The following is a 21,870-nucleotide window of genomic DNA, read 5'->3' as shown; positions in this document are numbered from 1 at the left end:
CTTGAGGCATGAGACATGGAAGACGGGATGGATTTTTTCAGTGGGTGGTAAGGCTAGCTTGTAGGCTACTTCTCCGATGCGCTGAAGTACTTGATACGGTCAATAGAATTTTGGAGATAATTTCTGACAACCGTTTTCTTTGAGTGATGTTTTCTTATATGGTTGCATCCTCAAGAATACCTGATCCCCTTCTTGAAATTTTCATTCTAAACGATGTTGGTCTGTCTGTTGCTTCGTGCGATTTTGAGCTTGATGGATATTCTCTTTAAGGTGGGTCAACATGGTTGCGTGGTTCTATAGGAGTTGATCCACTTCTTGTACCTTTGAGTATCCCTAGATATAAGAAGTAGGCGAAGGAGGGAGTTGAACATAAACTGCTTCATATGGAGTCATTTTCGTGGTGGCATGATAGTTAGTATTATACCACCATTCGGCTAGATGTAACCACTATATCCATAGATGTTGCTTTTCTGAAGTGAAGCACCTGAGGTAGGTCTCCAGACATATGTTGACTTCTTTAGTTTGACCATCAGTTTGGGGATGATAGGAAGTACTGAGTTGTAGTTGGGTACCTTGTAGCCTGAAGAGTTCCCGCCAAAAATTACTGGTGAAGATCGGGTCACAATTAGACACAATGGAAGTGGGCATGCCATGCAAATTGAAGATCTTTTCCATGAAATATTGAGCCACCAAAGCTGGTGTAAAAGGGTGGGGTAAGGTGAAAAAACGAGCATACTTAGAAAGTCTGTTCACAACCACCATGATGACTGATTTTTTGCCTGACTTCAGAAGATCCATAATGAAGTCCATAGAAACCTCCGTCCAGATTGAGGCCAGGATGGGAAATGGCTGTAATGTGCCTAGGGATTTGACAATTTCTCCTTTGTGGCGCTGACACACATCACACTCAGCTACAAAAGTAAGAATGTCCTTTTTCATGCCTGTCCAAAAGAATGAGCGTCGAGTGCGAGCATAAGTCTTCTGAAAGCATGAATGGCCTGCAGTGGGAGATGAGTGCAACTCCACCAAAATGTGATTTTTGAGGGTGGATATTGGTGAGATCACTACTTTGTCCTTGTAGTGAAGAATCTCATCCTGCCAAGAGTAGCCCACTATGGAATTTGGATCAGCCTGTAATTTATTAATGAGTTGGGAGAGCAAAGGATGTGAAAACCATTCCTTACGAGCCTCTTCAATCCATTCTAGAATGGGAAGGGAGATTGCTAGCAAGGTGCTTTCCTCCTCAAATTGGCATGATAAAGCATCTTCTACGACATTTTCGCACCCTTTCTTGTAAATTATCTCATAATCATATCCAAACATTTTGGCTATCCATTTATTTTGTTTTGGTAAGGATAGACGTTGCTCCAAACAATATTTAAGGCTTTGATGGTCTGTGTGGATTTGGAAACGTCGCCCCAATAAGTATGGTCGACAAGTATCCACTGCATGTAAGATGGCCATCATCTCCTTCTCATAGGTAGATTGTCCCACATTTGTCCCACTTAGTTGTTGGCTAGTGAAGGCCAAGGGTCGACCTTCCTGCATTAAGACAACCCCAATACCTGTACCTGAAGCATCACATTCAATCACAAAAGATTTGGTGAAGTCGAATAGTGCCAATACGGGAGTGGAACACATGGAATGTTTGAGGGCTATAAATGCCTGTTGTGCTTCATCATTCAAGAGGAATTAATTTCTCCTGAGAGGGTGAGTGAGGGGTCTAGCAATGCAACCATAATTGTGGACAAATTTGTGATAGTATCCAGTGAGACCCACAAATCCTATCAACCTCTTCAAGGTCTTTAGTTGAGGCCAATCCTGCATTTCCTGGATCTTTTTGGGGTCCACCCTGACACCTTCACACCCCACAATGTGGCCCAAATACTCAACTTCTTCCCTAGCAAAAGAGCACTTGGACATCTTGACAAATAATTTATGCTTCCGGAGCAGTTGTAAGAGCACATCTACATGTTGAAGATGTTTTTCCCAGGTGAAGCTGTAGATGAGGATGTCATCAAAGAAAACAAGGACAAATTTTCTGAGACATGGTTTGAGTAGGTGATTCATGAGGCTCTGAAAAGTGGATGGGGCATTACATAGACCAAATGGCATGACCAAGAATTCATAATGGCCTTTGTTACACAAAATATTGTCACCATGACTTTCTGCAGTCAGTGTGAGTCTATCATCACTCATGTTGTCCTCCTTTGCAAGTCTCAAACCTCAGCTCTTCATGTCAAAGCCTTAAAAATGAGAGAAAGTCCTTAAAAAAGCTCTAAAACTCTGGTTCCGCACTTTCTCTTACCAGTACCTGCGGTACCGCACCCCTTGGTCATGTTACCTGTGGACCTGCCCGCTCTGTCTCTAAAGGAGTGGGTGCGGACCCCAGTAAAAGTCAAAAAGGCGCAAGTTTATTATTAAAAACTCACTTTGGATTAATTCTAGACGCTTCTAGAAGGAACCTTGAGGTGGCAAGTTCGCTCCTAGGTGATTCATGCATCCCATAACTAAAGGAGCTAACCCCTTGATGAGAGGAGCTTATCTCTTTGAAGGAGGACTCTATCCCTTTGAAGGTGGACCTGGTAACTTCCCTCCTCTACCCTATAAAATGAGGCATTGGGCTGGTTGCTAGGGAGGTTGAAAGCTGAACATTTCTGAGTGTAAATGCTATTGGAATTTAGACTTCCTAATTGAGCTTGAGAGGAGAGATTAAATACCTTTTGGCTTCTTTGGGAAGAGATTGAAACTTGTCAAAGTAGAGGAGATTCTTGCTAGACCCTGGGAGGAGCTTGTACAACATCAAGGCACCAAGGTTGTAAAGTTCTTCTTTGATTAAAGTTAATACAATAAGATTCATTTTTCTCAATAAATTGTCTTCTATGGTTTATTTCATGAATTCCTTGATCATCACGATAAATATGGTTTATTATATTGGCTTTTCAGGTGCTATTTGATGTGTGCCTATTTGTGTTTGCAGGTTCTTAAAAAGGGAGCTCATTTGGACGAATGGAGCGTGGCTTCCACAAACTAGCACTGGACTTGAGGTAGGGTCTTAAACATTTATTGGCCTTTATTTATAAATCACAATATTTAGAGAAAGATAGAATTTGTTTGGTTTGCTTGTCGCTAGATATCCATAGATACTAGGGAGATCGGTCTTGTCCGCAAGAACGATTTATCCGGCCGAAAAAATGGTGACTCGACTGGGGACTTGAATTTTGGTTTTTTCCTTTTCTTTTACTTTGACTTGAGAAACTATTTCTTTGTTTCTGGTTTTTGCTTGATGTGTGTGGGATTGGGTAGGTTCTTTAGATTTTGAATTGTTTTTTGTTTTTCACGCTTTTGGAAGAGGACCGCACCCTCTGTTTGTAACACAGTGCGGACATACCCACACTTTTGCTTTACACACAGAGCGATACTGCACCTGGTCATACTGGGAGCCTGCAGACCCTGTCAAATTTTTGAAAAACTTAAAATATTTTCATTCAGTTATGCTTAGGATTTGTTTATGTGTTTTAGCCTCTCCCCAGATCTACACGTGTCTTGTCAGATGCTTTTTTGTAGGTGAATTGCATTGGCATTTAGGTTTTAGGTGAATTTCTAGTAGTTTTGTGTGCCTGGCTTGATTTTCTTTTGGTCTTTGTAGTGACTCAGAGCTTAGAAGCCTTAGAAACCTCAGATCACCCTAGTTTTTGCTGGTCTTCTTATGAGTCTGACCAATTTGTAAAATCTGCCTTTGGTGAGGAATACATCACGTTTTTCTCTTTGCAAAGCTTCGAAAAGAACTTGTTTTGAAAGTTTTGGACTTTATTTTTAAAAAAGAAAACAAAATCTGGTTGTTTTTTGATTAATTTGTTATTCTGAACAAGTTAGTCCTTAGTTTGCTGATAACTAAGTAAAACATCCTTGAAAAGAAATTTTGTAAACTTTTACTTCAGTCAGGTTTTTTAGAATTTGTAGATCTCAAGATTGGATTTTTCATAGTTTTGAGTGATTTCTAGAAGTTTTAAAATCTCTTTTGAAAAGAATTTGATTTCTGTAGTGTTTGAGTGTTGAAAAGAAAGGGATATTTTTTGTGAGCATAATTAGTAGTCTCATTTTTGAGTTTATTGAAAAAGACAAAGATTTTTCTTTTCATTTGTTTGTTAAGGAAATATTTGTTTTTCAAGCAATTGCATTCTCAACTCTTTCTTTAGCTAGAAATTCATTGAAGAAAAAGGATTGTTTATCATCTTAGGTGCATTTTTAGTGTTTTGGAGTCGAGTCTTCACACCATAAAGTTTCATCTCTGCACCTTTTGACTTAAGAAACAACCATAAAAATAACCCTTAAAGTAAAATTTACTTAGCAATCTTTTTATTTCTAGGGCTCTTTATCACCAACATAGCTTAGGCTAGTATCTTGGAGTAGGGAGTAATTAGCTCTCCAAGATATTAAAAAACAAACAAGTAGTTGTATCTTGCGGTAGGAGATAAATTCCAATTGTTACATCTATGCTCTGGGAAGCTCCTCTTAAAGGAGTCAAGCATGAGGTCATATACGAACCAGCGGGGTAATCAATCCTTCCTCATTGGGAACGATAGTAGATATACACGTATTAAAAACGGTAAACCTCGGATTAACCATTGTCGAGGAGCCTGGGGTCACTTGTTGGTAAACCTTGGATTATGTCAAGGAGCCTTCAAGGGGATTGAGCTTGCTACTCTACCCTTGCATGTGTGTCAGATCACAGACTGTTCCCCTAGGTATATTTGTTTCTGTTGGTAACCATAGTGACCATAATCTATAGGATTCTTTCCTAAGGTGACGGTGGAGGGAAGATCCCACTGTACCTGGAGCAGATGTTGACTAGACTCACTTGGATTTTCTGGGGGGTTCTCTTCACTCGAGACGGTTTAGTGGAGAAACTTGTGCCAGTCTATTCATTAAGCAGGTTGTCGGGGTAACTGTTCCAACCGCCATTTCTGTATTGAATTCTGCGACGTTGGATTTCATCACCAACTAGTGTTTTCGGTATGGAAAGTTACTATTTGTGTGTGGTTTGAACTCCTAGATTCTTTAGGCATGTGATTCAAATTGTTTGGTTCTTTAGAGACTTTAGGTGGTTTTCATGAGATTTTTCTTTGTTTATGTGTGAAGTAATTAAAATTTTTAATCGTGGCTGAATTACTGAGACAGTCTTGTAGAGTTCGGGGCCAACCTCCTAAGTTTTCACCAAGCCAGCTTGAAGGGCTACGAGCTCTTGGAACTCCTAGTGACAGTAGAGTTGGGTCACTAGAAGAAGGAGAATCTTCTTTAGTTGTGCATCCTGATTATCAAGTTCAAGCACCAGAGTATATTATTGAACCTGTTTCATTTTCCGAAGTTATTGGTAGTTTTTCTTCTACTAGTGAATTAGCCGAGGAACCTGAAATTTCTGAACCTGAAACTGAACCTGCTGCTACTCCATCATCAGGATTTGCCTCTCCAACTTCTAGTGGTCATGGTTCACCCAGGGTAGGGAGAATCATTACCCAAAATCTTCCTTCTGGACTGATTGCTATTGAAGAACTTGTTACTCTGGAAGAAAGTATATCTATCCCTGAAAATCAACCAACTATAGAACTTAGGGAGCGTGAATCGATCTTTTACAGTCCACCTAGGAGGGACGCTTGGTATCTTTCATTGACCAATTTTTTGGAAAACCCGGGACTCAGTTTTTCACCACCTCGAGTTCCTTATCATCCAACACCTAGAGGTTATTATCCACCTTTGAATATTTCGAGACAGTCGTCCATGTTTTCTCAATCTCCAAAAACATTTTTGTATGGTGGTCCTTCTGTTCCATCTGGGTATCAGTCAATTACTGGTACTTTTTCAAGAGCATCTCCTCAACCTATTGAACATGGGTTATTAACTGGTAATAACGGAACTAAACCGTTGAGTGTAGAAGATATTCTTATGATGTCAAGTACTATTCCAAATCCGCAACCTCAAGGTGGTCAGTTACCGCCTAGGGGGCAGCCTCAAGGTCCTCAATTATCGCCTGGGGGGCAACCTCAAGGTACTCAGTTACTGCTTTGGGGGCAACCCCAAGGACAGTACATACCTTCGAGACAGTACATTCCTCAGGGCCAACCCCAGAATCAGTACATACCTCAAGGTCAACCCCAGTATCAATATATACCTCAAGGTCAACCCCAGTATCAGTACGTGCCTCAAGGTTATCAACCTCAAGGTCAGTACCCAACTCAAGGTTTCCAACCACCTTCAGGTCAATCATTTGTCCAAGGAGCTGGAAATGTACCTTTGAATTATCAACCCTACCCTCAACCCGATTATGGTCCTCAATATGCTCAACCTTCTATGGGTCCATACCTCGGAATGAACGTAGTGTGGGATCCATCTCAATCTCAACAGATCTTGCAACCGAACATGCAGTTGTCTTCTCAATCTGGACAACCTTTGGTTTCTGGTTCACCCCAACAACCTATCCAGCCTACTATTCAAACTTCTGCACCTAGTGTATTTTCTCAGCCTGGGCCTAGTACACCTCGTACTCCGCCCCAAACGACTACTGCAACTGCTGCAACATCCGTTCAATCTACCCCACCTACTTCTGGAGTATCGGCAACTCCAGTTTCCACTGTCCCTTCATCAACTCCTCAAGCATCTTTACCTCAGTCTGGACCTACAATTCAAACTTCGGTTTAGATGCCTGTAGGACAACCTGGTTCAACTACGGTTGTCACAAGTCAACCTCAATTTACTTATCAACCATACCAGGGACAGTACCAATCCGGTTCTGCTGTGCAGAACCCAGTCTATCAGTATCAACCATACCCTGGATATACTTATCAGCAACCTCAACAACCCCAGTACGATCCAGTTAATCCTGGTTTTCCGGGAGGATATAATATCCCAAATGTAATTCCAATTCCAAGTTTTATTGGATATCCTCCTCCTGGGACTAGTCTTATGACCCAAAGTTTTAGAGACCCTAATCGTCAATTACCATTCATTACAACTTTGGACTTGCCTGATTTGTCACACCTTACGAACGATCAGATTAATTATCTTCCGTTTTGGCCACCAATGCTGAATAAGTTGCCTAGTGATATTCCTAAGTTTGAAGATAAGTCAAGAGAGGATCCGTCAAACCATGTGATGACTTATCACCTCTGATGTGCATCTAACTCCATTTCATATGATTCAATTCATTTACGTCTTTTTCAATGCACTCTGATTGGTCTTGTGGCCAAGTGGTACATTGAGTTACCGCGAGCCACTTTTTATAACTTTAGTCAGCTAGCGACTTGATTCTTAACTCATTTTCAGTTTGCAGTCAGATATAACAATGGCACAGAATTATTGACTTCATTAAAACAGTCAACATCCACTTATATTTTAGATCACATGCATGAATGGAGACGTCGACAGCGTTTAGTGAAAGTTTTTATTCCGGATCAGATCTTAGCAGAATGGTTTGTCAAATCATTATTACCTAAAATCACTAAGGATGTAGCTAAGGCAGGAGTCATTACTGAAGAGCAAGTAATTGCTCAAGCTCAGTACCTTGACCTTGTTTATACGCAGTCGGGTACGTTACACGAGAAAATCCCCGACCTTCCTAAACAAAATCAAATAACTACAGCTCCTTCAAGGTCTCATGCCATTGATGGTATGATTGGTTCAGTTAACACCAAAAGTAAGAAGAATTCTTCTCCTATCATAACTTTACCATATTCCCCAACAGGAGACTCTTCCGCAGAAATTTCTGCCGATATTCATGTCGTAGAGTCATCTACAGCCAAATCAAAATCTGGAGGTAAGAAGAAGGGGAAGAAGAAAAATAAATCAGATAAAAATTCAAAAGAGAAATCAAATAAAACAGAATCTACTGATGAGAAACGTAAACCTCGTTATCCATGTCTCATTTGTGATGAAGAGCATTTTACAAGAGACTGCCCTCATCGCGCAGAGGTTGTGAAAATCGTCAAATGTTCTCAAACGCCTGTTGTTTTGAAGGATCCTTTTCCTAGTCAAGATAGTAAGATGATAGGCTCTTCCTCAAATGCCTCAGAAGAACCCATAATGATGATGTCCCATGTTAGGATTGCGACACAATCGCAAGATTATGGAAGTAAAAGTCCTGTTGGTGGTAAGGAAGCAGAATCTTCTAATTCGAACCCATCAACTTCAACTCCCAGTTCTGATCCGCTACAGATCGAGAAACCTAACCCAGACTTAGCAATCAAGCCACCCGCCAAGGGTATACTTCGAAAGTCAACTTTCAATCCACATGAGAGAGCTACTCAGAACTATAACATTGTTGAAGATTTACCTATTTCACCTTCAGCAATGTCAGCTTTGGAGGTGCTGCAATCATGTCTAACACAACGTAAATTGCTATTGTCGGCTATAGGAGTTATTGATATTCAGGACTCAAACCTTATAATCTTTGATTTAGAAAATAGTACACCTCACTTACCTCATCAAATGGCTGTCCAGATTCCAGTGTTAGTCAAAAATAGACCTTGCTATAGGACTGTGATTGATGAGGGAGCTTCAACGTGTATTATGTCAATCCAGTGTTGGAGATTGCTTGGTTCTCCTATGCTCAATCAATCCTCGATGATTCTAAAGGCTTTTGATGGCCGTGGGTTCCATCCTTATGGCATTCTACAGGATTTACCTATAGGGGTTGAAGGCAAAACTGTTAATCTAGCTGTGGAAGTGGTTGATGCCCCTCTAGATTACCACCTTATCTTGGGTCGTAGTTGGTCTTACGCTATGACTGTTGTTGTTTCATCGGTCTTTTAGCTTATAAAGTTTCTTCATAATGGAAAGATCGTAACTATAGACCAGCTAACTTACTTTTCATCTGACCCAGCCTCTTCCGAAATTATCCAGCATGTCAACAAAACAACTATCCCTTACAAGGATGTTGGAGTAGGAATAGTTAAATATTTTGGTTTACTAGGAACTTTTTCCTTTCCTCCTCCTAACGTATCGCCTTCTACTGCAACCATTCATATGATTTCATCAGACACAATTGTTTATGATGATCCTTGGATCGTACCTTCCAAATCTGAGATGGATTCATTTGGTGATGCTATGCCTTTGAGTCCTTATGAAATTGTGTATCAGGCCATACAGTCGTTTTTCGACATCAAACTCAGATTCAACAAAATTTTCCGAACTTGTTCACACTGATGAGCAAATTTGTGAAATTTTTTCAGTTGACGATTTACCATGGGAAGATATTCATCATAGATCTTCATTTTTACCTTAGATTGATCATTTTGAAAATTATTTTTCATCTATTTTTTACGACTGATTATGTCGAGGAACCACAGAATCCATTGAAAAATCCTGATTCTGAGTTAAATTTGGAAAATATTTCTCGAACTATTCCTATCGACATTTCAATTAAACCGGGAATTGTTGAAAACATTCATATAGGTGCCTCCTGTATGGAAGATGAGTTTCAAAACATATAAGGCCCTATTTCAGGAATTCTGTGACGTGTTTGCCTAGTCATATGAAGAAATGCCAGGAATTGACCCATAAATTGTTGTTCATGAAATCAAAACTTACCTGGATGCTAAACCCATCTGGCAACGTTTGCGTCATATTCACCCACGAAAAGCTGCTGCAATTAAAGCAGAAGTTGAAAAATTACCTAAAGCAGGTTTCATTTATCCAATTCCCTTAACGGATTGGGTATCGAATACTGTTCTTGTTAATAAAAAGCAAGGAACAATAAGAATATGTATCGATTATAGGGATATTTATCGAGCCTGTCCAAAAGACAATTACCCAACTCCCTATATCAATCAAATCATTGATGATTATGACAGCAGTGAAATATTCTCCTTTATGGATGGTTTTTCCGGTTACAATCAAATCAATATTCTACCTGCTAATCAACCAAAAACGGCTTTCATTTGTCCATGGGGGACATTTTCTTATTGCAAATTACCTTTTGGGCTGAATAACGCCGGTGCAACTTTTCAAAGGGCCATGTCTTACGTGTTTCATGACATCAAGCACATTGTGCAACCTTATCTCGGTGATTTACCTGCCCATTCATTACGTAGAGTTGATCATCTCACTCATTTACGAGCAATCTTTATGAGATGTAGGCATTATCGAATTAGGTTGAATCCACACAAATGTTTTTTCTGTATAGAAACAGGTCGTTTACTGGGATTTGTTGTTTCAAAAGCCGGCATTCGTGTCGATCCCTCGAAGGTTGAATCCATTGTCAAGTTGCCTCCTCCTTCGTCTCTTCGCCAACTCCAAAGTTTGAAAGGGAAACAAACTTTTTACGTCGATTCATTCCTAACTACGCTGAGATAACAAAGGGTTTTACCAGGTTATTGAAACAGAATACTCCATTCTTTTGGGATGAGATAGCTGACAAATCTTTTGATGCTCTAAAACACGTGTTGACCCATGCACCATTATTGCATCCTCCCAACTACAACTAGGATTACCTCTTGTATCTCACCGCATCCCATTCCACCATCGGAATGGTGTTAGTTCGGGAAGATGAATTCGATAGTGAACATGTGATTTATTATCTTAGTCGCACATTGAATCCAATTGAGCTAAAATATTCACATATGGAGAAATTGGCATTGGTAGCTGTTCAAGCTGTCCAACGTTTTCGTCATTACATTTTACTACGCAAAACTACTGTAATTTCCGACTGTAACCCTATGATCTATATTTTGACAAAACAATTGCTAGGGGGCAAGTATTCCAAATGGATTGTTATCCTGCACGAATTTGACTTGGAGTTTGAAAAATCTAAAGAAATATTTAGTTTTTGCGGAATTGATGTGTGACTTCCCGCTTGCTGATACTGAAACTGTGGCGGAAGAGCCCATTACGGACGAATCCTTATTTCTTATCAGCACTCTTGATCCATGGTATGGGGATATCATAGTTTATCTCCAAACCCAATCCTTTCAGCCTGAAATTTCAAGATCAGAGCATCGGAAAATACGATTCCAACCCCAACAATACAAAATTATTGGAGATACACTTTATCGTCGTGGGGCGGACTTTGCTTTCTGACATTGTTTAACTCATCAGGAAGCTGAAAGGGTTCTAAATGACTGTCACTCTAGAGTGTGTGGTAGTCATATGTCTGGGTTTGCCATAGCCCAAAAGATATTGCGCGCTGGCTATTTCTGGTCGTTTTTGTTTAAAGATTGTATTAACGCGGTCCGAAAATGCCATAACTTCCAAATTTTTGATCGAAATATGCACGCTCCACCTGCTCCTCTCCACCCTATAATTACCATCGGTCCTTTTGCGAAATGGGGTATCGATTTGATTACATGTAACCCTCACTCGGCCGGGGGGCATGCGTATATCATCCTTGCGGTATATTATTTTACCAAGTGGGCCGAGGCAATGCCTACATTTGTGGCAGATGGAAAAACTGCTGCGATTTTCGTTTCAATCATAAAAATTACTAGATTCGGTGTTCCACAAGCGATTATCACTAATCATGGGCATCATTTTCGAAACATTATGATGACTGAACTAACAGATCAACTTGACCTGCGTCACGATAGTTCTACTCCATATTACCCACATGCTAATGGTCTGGTTAAAGCCATCAACAAAGTTCTAGTCATTATGATCCGACGAATCATTGGGATTCATAGGTCGAATTGGCATAACATGTTATTTTCAGCGCTTTGGGTGCATCGAACCTCAATAAAAACATCAACTGGTTTCACTCCTTTCCAACTAGTTTACGGTTTGGAAGCTGTGTTACCCATTGAATGCGAAATCCCGTCATTGCAAATGGCCATAGAATTACTTCTAGCCACTTCCGAAGAGGAGAAACATTTATTTTACTTGGCTCAGCTAGATGAGAATCGACGTGATGCTGCACTAGCAATCAAAATTCATGCCAAACATATTAAAGCTCAGTACGATCGAAATGTTACGCCTCGTAATTTTTCAGAAGGAGACCTAATCTTACTATGTGATCAAGCAAATGATAAGTCAGGCGCTAGAAAATTCGTACCCATGTGGCATGGTCCTTATGTTGTTAAGCGAAAGCTGGCAAAAGGGGCCTATGAATTGGTAGACTTTGACGGAGTCTCTTTAGGTAAACCTAGAAATGGTCTTTACTTGAAGAGATATTATGCTTAAATCTGGGTGTGGAGATTTAAGTTAGGTTAGTTTTCTTTCTAGACTGGTGTGTTTTAGATTAGTAAAGTGTGCTTAGTTTCGAGAGTGTTTTTGTCATTATTCCTGCTTATCTTGATTTTACTTTTGATATTGCAGATGTCGACGTCTCTTCAAACGTACATTGATTTTGCTAATGGTGCTTGTCATAATACATGGAACATTTCTTCTGCAGCTTGGGTTATCTAGTCACCCTTTGATGAGTTGGTATCTATGCATGGGGTAAGCCTCAGCCAAACAACGAAAAACATTGCAAAGTATAGTGCAGTGATTGAGTTATTCTCTAAATCCATCTCATTTGGGATTCAGAGTTTGATTGTGAGGTTAGATTCTGAACTCGTTGTGTTACAGCTTAATAGAGTTTATGCCATTAGAAATCCGGTGTTATTAAGATTATTTTTGAGAGTTCGTCTCTTGGAACGTGAATTTGACTACATTGAATATCAACACATTCCAAGATATTTAAATACATTAGCAGATGCAATTGCTTCTCGAATGTTAAGTAGACATTTGCAATAATCAAACAGTGAATTTAAAAACATTCCATAACATGTTTTACAAGATAGCCAGTAATAGTGATATAGCATAGCATAGAATTGTGTCAAATATACATCGTCTTCGATCATAGGTTGAAAAACACCTATGATCGGCAAAAATGATAGTACAGAAAAGCAAAAATTTCATATGAGTCTACAACAGGCAATCATCCTATCACTAGTGATGATCACGATAAGAAACCATTATACGGGCCACCCTACAAAGGAACCTCCTGAAAGGTCCTGGGACCCCAATCACATAGCACTGTAGCCTAAGAGGAATGTCATCTATGCTGGTCTCTGGAATGTCTGCTGTCAAACGCTCTAGATGGTTTTCCAATTCGGCCAGGGTCTCTATAGATTAGTCCCGTGGGGTTGGGGCTGCTGCAGCTAGTTGTTTCCTCTCATAGGGTCGAAGAGTGGCTGGTCGCCATGGACCTACATCTGCATTTGAAACTTTTTACTATCAATTTTGGGATGATTTAAAAACAAAAAATTTTAAATTAGAAAAAGTTGAAAATGATTTTACTTGAGTCATCCCATTGCTCTCCTGGTGTGTTATAGACATTCTTGGGCACTACAACCCCAAGCATAAAATGTCCATAAAACAAGGGCTCCTAAGTCCCTAAAAGTGTTGTTCCAACACCTAAAGGAACAAGGTCAACTGATTACAGCTTCTCCTAGAAGTTCTCCATGAAAAACTACTCAGAATTGGTCAAAACAGGATCATTTCACCTGCTCCATAGGCAAAGTGCATTGCATCTCACCTAAGTACACTCAGTGGGTGCGTTGCATTTCAAAAAGCCCTTCTATGGGGTGCGATGGGTGAGAAGAGACAAATGGCAGTGTCAATCCGCGAGGTGGAGAAGCATGGAATCTTCCAGAAACTTCTCCTGTGACACATGCCTCTCTGAATTCGACCAAGGATGAGTAAGAGATCATCAATCTCCAAGTGGAAGCAAGAACTATCAGAGGGAAGACACTAATAAAATCACAAGATGACTCATCTCCCTTACATACATCTATATATGGATCCCTCATCTCAGAGATCCAGGGGCTGGAATTTTGCATCTTGTAAGGAATTGTTGTTGGTTTCTTGAGGCAACATCATAGTGTTAGGTGATCTAAGATTTGCATGAAGTGAAGAAGGGCTCACTTGCTGAGAGGATGATGTTTGGTCAGAACAACTGGTTGTAACTCTCTTGGCTCTTTCTTGATTATCAATAAAGCTATTCAAGTTTTCCTCCATACTCTTGTGTCATTTATGTTTTATGCATTTGTATGGTCAATTTACATCTGATCCTAGATTGTTTATGATAGTAGATCCATGTTCTTGTATAGTGTTATGCTGCTTTGATTCTACAGGTACTCTATGAAGCTGGGTATACCAGAAAACAAGTAGCAAAGGACTATCAGAAGAGAGAGGAATCGAGCAAGGAGCCAAGCGCAAGACAGAGGTTGCTCTCCTTTATTCTTCTCTCATCTATCTTTCATAAAGGAGAACGAAAGTAGTTTTACTTTGTTTGTTTCTAAGGTAGCTACCACGCCTTAGTGGGATTAGCAGTTCTGCATAGACACTTTTCCCTGTAACAAAATGGCGACTCCGCTGGGGAGCGACTAGGTTGTTTGTCTATCTACATTTGTTTACTTTATAAACTTACAGACGGAGCCTGAAGTCGAGCTAGGTAGCTTTCGAACTGCATTTGCTATGCAAATGCAAAGTAGATAAATGTTGCTTCAGTTAATCTCTGGGTTTTGTTTATGAATTAAACAACTGATTTACAAACTCTCTAATTGCCCTTGTGGTAGCTCTAGTAACCTCCTTAGATCTACCCCTGTTGTTGATTTACTGATTACCACTTGCTCGGCCAAAATCCCTGAACTGAACTGCAAACTGTGACCCGGAACCCAAGCAAAGTCTCGTTTCTGGCCCAGCGCACTCTCTATTCTGTGAATCTCAAATTCAGCGCACTTCCCGAGTGTAGTAGGTGCGCTGCATTTCAGATTCACTGTGTTACAGGTGCGCTGATCAGACTAGGCATTGTTCCTGAATTTTGGTTTATGTTCACTCTTTTCATATCTATTCAAGAATTTTGCTGCCTGTAGTCAGTACACCTCTGTTTGAAACCCCTTTCCTTGTTGTTATTCCGCCTCAATTGTGCAAAGGACTGTAAATGTTTTTGTGTATTTGTTGAGTCATTTTCAGTTCTCTTTTGCAAAAAAGTAACGTAATTGTATTGTCATTTCTTGATTTGAAAGTGTCGCAAGTGTTGTTTTCAGTCATAGAAGAGAGTCTGATTTCTCTTAATAGTCGATTACCCTGTTACTATTGTATTTGATCTGAATTAGTAGTTTTTCTAGTGTCGAAAGCAAGTTTTCATTTCCAAATCGTAAAGTGTTGTCATTATCTTCATTTTTTATTTTGAAAAGAAACTTGTTAGTAATTTTCGCTTTGAAAATAATTCAGATTTGCGCATTAGCTTTCCTTTATCATTCACATATTAAGAAGGCTGAAAACAAATACATGCATGTTCATTTGCATTTAGACTATTTGATTGGTTTGATTTAAGACAATGCATATAGTGTGTGCTCTTTGCTCTTTGTTGAAAGAATGCTGTCTCTCTTTCCTTAGTAGCTAGGATTTTCATCGCACAAAGAAGATAAAAAGACTGTTTATCATCTTAGATTGCATTTTAGGAATTATACATCTACATCACGCGGTGAACCTGAAAGGCAAATTTCTTAAGCAAGATCAACTATAAAATAAATTTAATGAATCTAACAACGCTTTGGAACCTAACGCACAACATCTAGAAGTATAGGCTAGAGACGTATTCCGACGTCGTAAAGCCTGGTAACTGTTGTTCTCACTATTGGTTGGGTGATTCCTCCACTTTGAGACGATAAGTGCCAATACGGACTTGTGCTCCCATGTACCGTCGAGTATATTTTGGGAGACCACAATAGGCTTAATCCTTTATCCATAGGAAGATGTGTCTACCGCCCTATCAATCGCAATGCACTGAACACAGCATTCGGGAAGATTGACTGCCGTACCGTAAAAAGTATTCTGCAATTTTGCGATTGGTTTGGTAATCCCTCTTCCTAGATTTCCAGAGCAGTCCCTTTCATTCCTTTTCAGACCCCTTAATGGAAAAGGTCCATCTAAGCACTTGTCACTTCATGATCATTAAAAATTGAAGGCGACTAGAGTCATCTTTTGTTTTTTCTCGACTCTTTAAAATTGAAAAAACAAGTTGTGTCAAAGCGTCTAAAATTTATTTTAAAATGGAAAAATCATCACCTTTCCTACGTTGATCTTAGCTTGAGAGAATGGAGTCCACCAACCAAGGAGTTCCCCTTGGAGGAAATCCTAGTCCCTTCTCCTCTTGGGGAGATGTTGGTGCACCCCACATGGCCACATTGTCACTTCCAAGATTGACAATCGGCCTGCCCGTATGGCTTTTCTCAACCTCCTTCGCTCATAACACCGCAATTCCTGAACAATCGAGTCAACAACTAGACAATTCCAGAGTTACTTCCAAACCCTCTACTTCGTGCAATTCTTCCTCTCCTCCTTCCTCTTCGCTTGATGAGGCTGGTAAAGCCAAAAGTCAAGTACCTGAGAAGAAGAAGGAAAAGAAGAAGAAAGAGAAGAAGAAGAAGGAGCCAAAGGCGAAAAGGGGCAACCAAGCATCGTCTAGCGAAAATCCACACACTGCACCAACCAGGTCTAAATCGCCATGTGACATTTGCAAAGGAGACCACTATCATAGAGATTGTCCCTGCATCCCTCGGATCTTAAGGGACTGGTCTCCTCGTTTGCACAACCCGGTGTCGTCAACCTCTGATGATCATGTTGAAAGCACACCGTCGACTAGTGAAAGTGAAGTCCTTAGACGAAAAGGAAAGTGCAAATTTCCTTGTAAACTGTGTGAAGGCGGTCATGCCGTCCACCATTGTCCCTTCTTAGATGAGGCTAAAATAGTTTTGGACGATCGTCTGGTTTCACCGTTACGACTTCCTCCTGGATATAAGAAACTCTTGCCGAGTCCGTCACTAGTTGAAAATCCGGCTGACCCACCCAGGTGGTCGGCCGAAGCGTCTATCATTGAAGATAAACCATCTGAACCCATACCAGACGAAATTCAAAAGGTCGAGGCGGCAGTTGACCCGGTCTTGCCTTCAGAGGTTCCATCTTCAGATGATACAGTCACCGAAGAGAACAAGGATGACACCGTCCAAATTCTTTTTGTAAACACAGACTCCGATGAACATGGGGGCAATTTACCCATTCCTTTACCGCAGGAAGGAAGTTCTTCAGAGTCGTACCCGGCCGTCTATTCGGTCCCACCTCCAAGCAACCTAGTTGTTTCCTTCGACTAGAATCAACTAGGCAGACCTCGTTTACCGGCTAGTGTACCATTTCGAATCATTGCTCAAGTATATAGAATGGTTATGGCTAGTACCATCATAGATGAAGGGGCTTCTGTGAGTATCCTTTCCTTGACTGCTTGGAAAGCACTTGGTTCGCTATCGCTTTTGCCTGAGATGAGAAATCTAACAGGCTTTGACAAAGGAACCAGTCGACCATTAGGGATCCTTCCCAATGTGCCCATAACATTGAGAAGGAAAAACGTTCACATGAGCGTAATGGTAGTCCAAGGACCCCTGGATTATAATCTACTCCTTGGACGAGACTATATTTATTGCATGGGAGCCATTGTCTCATCACTCTTTAGAGTAATGTGTTTTCCGCACGAAGGAAGAGTGGTCAAGCTTGTAGACCAGCTTTCATTCCCCGGTTCACGCATAGCAAATAGTCATATACCATCTCTAAATGGTCTTTTCACGCAAGGAATGTCTCATCAATCTCTAGTTCGTCCACCTGATGAGCGCGAGTGATTCGGGGGACATGACTGAAACCCAGGGGACATGCACCTTGGTCTGCTTCGGCGGGAAAACTTCAGGTACAAAATAGGTTTCCGCGAGAGATATATGACTAGTCTGACACTCTCGTCCATGATTGGAAAAGGGGGTTGGACTGGAATAAGATTCCCTTGTCAAAGTTATGTGGGTGAGGCGTCTGCGCCACTCGCCTTTGTTTATTTCGGTAGGCATCGCCGAAGAAGTGTTTTGTTTGCGGTGCAAATAAAACAATCTTTGGTAACCTGAAAGAGGTAGGCCTTTCTGTAGGAATTTACAGGGTAAGTTCCTCAGACAGAACACCAAAGGACACCGCTCACAACCAGATCGCAGATCAATACACCAGTATTTTTGACGTGGTTAAAACCCTCAAAGAGGGAAACAATCCACGGCCTGAGCCAACGCGGCCACTTCAGGCAATTTATTAATAAAAGAATGAAAATTTACATATGTTTCTCTCATGCATGGACTACCCTACAAATGACCCTCCATGCGCTTTAAATAGAAATCATGGACCAATCGAGTGTCAAGCCATGGATCAAGTGTTGGTAATACCGAGGAGAGAATGAACCGTCGGATCACTACATATTGTGACCATCGGATTGTAAGTTACAAAATGTACAACAGTAAAGAAACACACTTTACCTAACTCTATACCTAACTCTATACTAGACCAAGTTGTACTTAACTATTTCCTATGTGTCGGAATATCCTAACATCCCCCCTTAAGAACAACTTGGGATAGGATTGAAGGATTTACAAATATGACACAATAGGAGAAGGAAGGAGGCACTAGAACCTATCCCCCCTTAGTGACAACTTCCTGAACTCCAACCATAAATCGAAGTTTAGTGAACTTCGCCTCTGTGAGAGCCTTTGTGAAGATTTCTGCAACTTGATCATCTGTTGAACAATATTGCACTTCAAGAACATGGTCGTGAATGAGCTTTCTGATGAATTGCATGTGCAGTTCAATGTGTTTTCTGCGCTGATGTTGGATTGGATCTTTGCATAGCTGAATGGCACTTTGATTATCACACCAAAGTGTAGTTGGATGCTGCTGCTCAAAGCCAAACTCTGATAGGATCTGACGAAGCCACAAGGCTTCCTTACTAGCTTCTACGGCACCACGATACTCTGCTTCTACTGATGAAAGAGAAATGGCACCTTGTTTCTTGCAAGCCCATGTAATAGGTCCTGAACCAAGAGTGAACACATAACCGACAGTAGACTCCAAATCATCAGGGTCACCAACCCAATCGGAATCAGTGAAACCAACCAATAGAGGAGATGCTTCGGCACTGTAATGAATCCCAAACTGAACTGTACCTCGAACATAATGAAGTATTCTTTTAGCTGCTTTCCAATGACTTTCACGGGGGTTTTGCATGAACCGAGCAACAAGGCCAACAACAAAGGAAAGGTCAGGACGAGTATGGGTTAGATACAAAAGTTTTCCTACAAGTTGACGGTATAAGGTAGCATCAACTTCAGGAGAAGTACAAGTGACTGAAAGTTTGACTCCAGACTGAAAGGGAGAAGAGGCTGGCTTACAGTCTTCCATGTGAAAGTGGCGTAGAATATCACAGGCATACTTGGACTGAGAAAGGGAAATACCTTCCTTGGATTACAAGACTTGAAGACCGAGAAAATAATGTAAGTGTCCTAAGTCTATCATTTCAAACTTCCTTTTAAGGCTAGACTTCACATGGTTGATAAGGTTGGGATCACTACCGGTAAGGATAAGATCATCAACATAAAGAACAAGAATGATAAGAGACTTGCCCACTTTCTTGGTGTAGACAGTATTGTCAGAATGACACCTAGAAAAGCCAGATTCTAAAAGAAAGCTGTCCATTTTGGCATACCAAGCTCGAGGAGCTTGCTTGAGACCATAAAGGGATTTCTTAAGCCGACATACAAGGCTGGAGTCTGTTTTTATGAAGCCAATGGGTTGTTCCATGTAGATTTCTTCATGCAAGTCCCCATGCAAGAAGGCAGATTTAACATCCATCTGATGGACTTCCCATTTGAACGAGGCAGCAAGGGAAAGAACAAGGCGGATAGAGTTCATTTTGGCAACAGGGGAGAAGGTTTCAGTGTAGTCAATGCCTTCAACCTGTGAAAAACCTTTAGCAACAAGACGAGCTTTATGTTTATCAACTTTCCCATCTGGTCCATACTTGGTTCTGTAAACCCATTTGCATCTAACAAGTTTTCGTCCCTTTGGTAAAGGAACAAGATCCCATGTATCATTTGCCAATAATGAATGATATTCTTCATTCATAGCTGCTTCCCAATCTGGATGGCCTGAAGCTTCTGCAAAGGTGTCAAGATCATAATTTACTGGAGCTTGAGCCAGTAAAGAAGAGGCTCTCTCGGACTGAGAACATGTGCGTCGCTAATCTGTAGGATCACCGACAAGATCACTTGCTGCATCTCGAGTAGCACGAACCCATTTTGGAAGCTCAGGAGCTGAAGGAGGATCCTGAGATGGTGGGGGAGGATTGTCATCCTCAATTTCATCATCTGAAGAAGAAATGTTTTCAAAGGTAGAAGAGATAGGGAGAGGTGGCACATCTGTCGGACTAGGCTCGCAGGCCGATATATTTTCATCAAATTTTACATCTCTTCTAATGATAACATTTTTGGACTTAAATGGAATAAGTCTATAGCCTTTGACATCTTCAGAATATCCAACAAAAGTACATTTTTCACTCTTAGGTTCTAAAGCTTTATGATTTTCATCTGGAATATGGGCCCACGCTTCACTTCCAAAAACACGAAAGTGACTTACATCTGGTTTGATTGAGCTCCATGCTTCTTCTGGAGTGATATTCTTTAAAGCATTAGTAGGAGTGCGATTCATTATGTAATTTGCACAGTTAATTGCTTCTGCCCAAAAACTAAGACCAAGTCCTTTAGATTGTAGCATACAATTAGCCATTTCCTTTAAGGTGCGATTCTTCCTTTCAGCTACACCATTTTGTTGTGGAGTATATGGAACAGTATGTTGCATTTGTATTCCATTCTCAGTTCAAAAGTTGATGAATGTGTTTTTAACATATTCTCCGCCATTATCAGATCTTAGCTTAAGAATTTGATGTCCAGATTTTTTTTCAACAAAGGCTTTGAAGGCCAAAAATGTGTTAAATACTTCACTCTTGAGTTTTAAGAAGTATACCCAAGTGCGTCTGGAGAAATCATCAATGAAAGTTAAGAAATACTTGCAGCCAGAGAATGAAACAACAGGAAGTGGACCACATAAATCACTATGCACAAGCTGTAAAGGGGCTGAGGCGTGCCAAGAGGCACGTTTTTCAAAACTGTCCCGATGATGTTTTTCGAGTACACATCCGGAACAAACACCATCTCTGCAAGATACCATAGGAAGACCTGTCACCATATTTTCTTTACATAGATGCTGAAGGGAGCGATAGTTTAATTGACCAAATCGCTCATGCCAAAGTTTGCTCACTTCATCGTTATGAGCAACAAATACTGAGGGAAGATTTCATGACCCAAAGTTGTGAAACTTATACAACCTTGTAGAATCATCAGCAATGCCAGTAGCCAAAATCTATTTAGGATCTCTTAAGTCCTTGATTACAACATCATGAGGTGAAAATTCAACGATTTTACCTTCACCTGAATGAGTTATCTAATATACAGATAGAAGGTTGCAGGATAAGGTTGGAACACATAATACATCATTAAACTGACCATTGTCTAGATGAACAGTTCCAGTCCCTACAACATTAAGAGATCTATCATCACCAAGATATATATTTTTGGTGTTACAATCATTTAAAGAAGAAAACATGGCTTTGTTTTTGGCCATGTGATAAGAAGCTCCAGAATCAATGAGCCATCCATGAGAATGAGAAGAAGAAGATACATTTAATGCATAGCCAAACCGAGATGCTTGACAACCACATCTAGAAAGTTCCATTCCTGAAGATGAAGTTGAAGTTGAAGATTGCCCCAAATGGATGTTATGCTTCTTCATTGCTGCTTCCAAGGCTTCCATCTTCTTAAAGAATTTTGATTCTAAGTGACCATCTCGATTACAAAAATTGCAATGTCTATCAGTCTTCTTCCCTTTGCTTTTATTTGTCTTATCATTTTTTTGAAATGATTTTTCATTTTGGGGCTGAAATTGCTTAGGACCCTTGTTTGGTTTAGGACCATTCTTTTTAGGATATGT

Source organism: Pinus tabuliformis, chromosome 1_2 (assembly GCF_031772625.1).
Source record: "Pinus tabuliformis cultivar Carrire ecotype Pingquan chromosome 1_2, CPIR1, whole genome shotgun sequence".
Classification (NCBI taxonomy): Eukaryota; Viridiplantae; Streptophyta; class Pinopsida; order Pinales; family Pinaceae; genus Pinus; species Pinus tabuliformis.
This window is presented reverse-complemented; position numbering follows the sequence as displayed.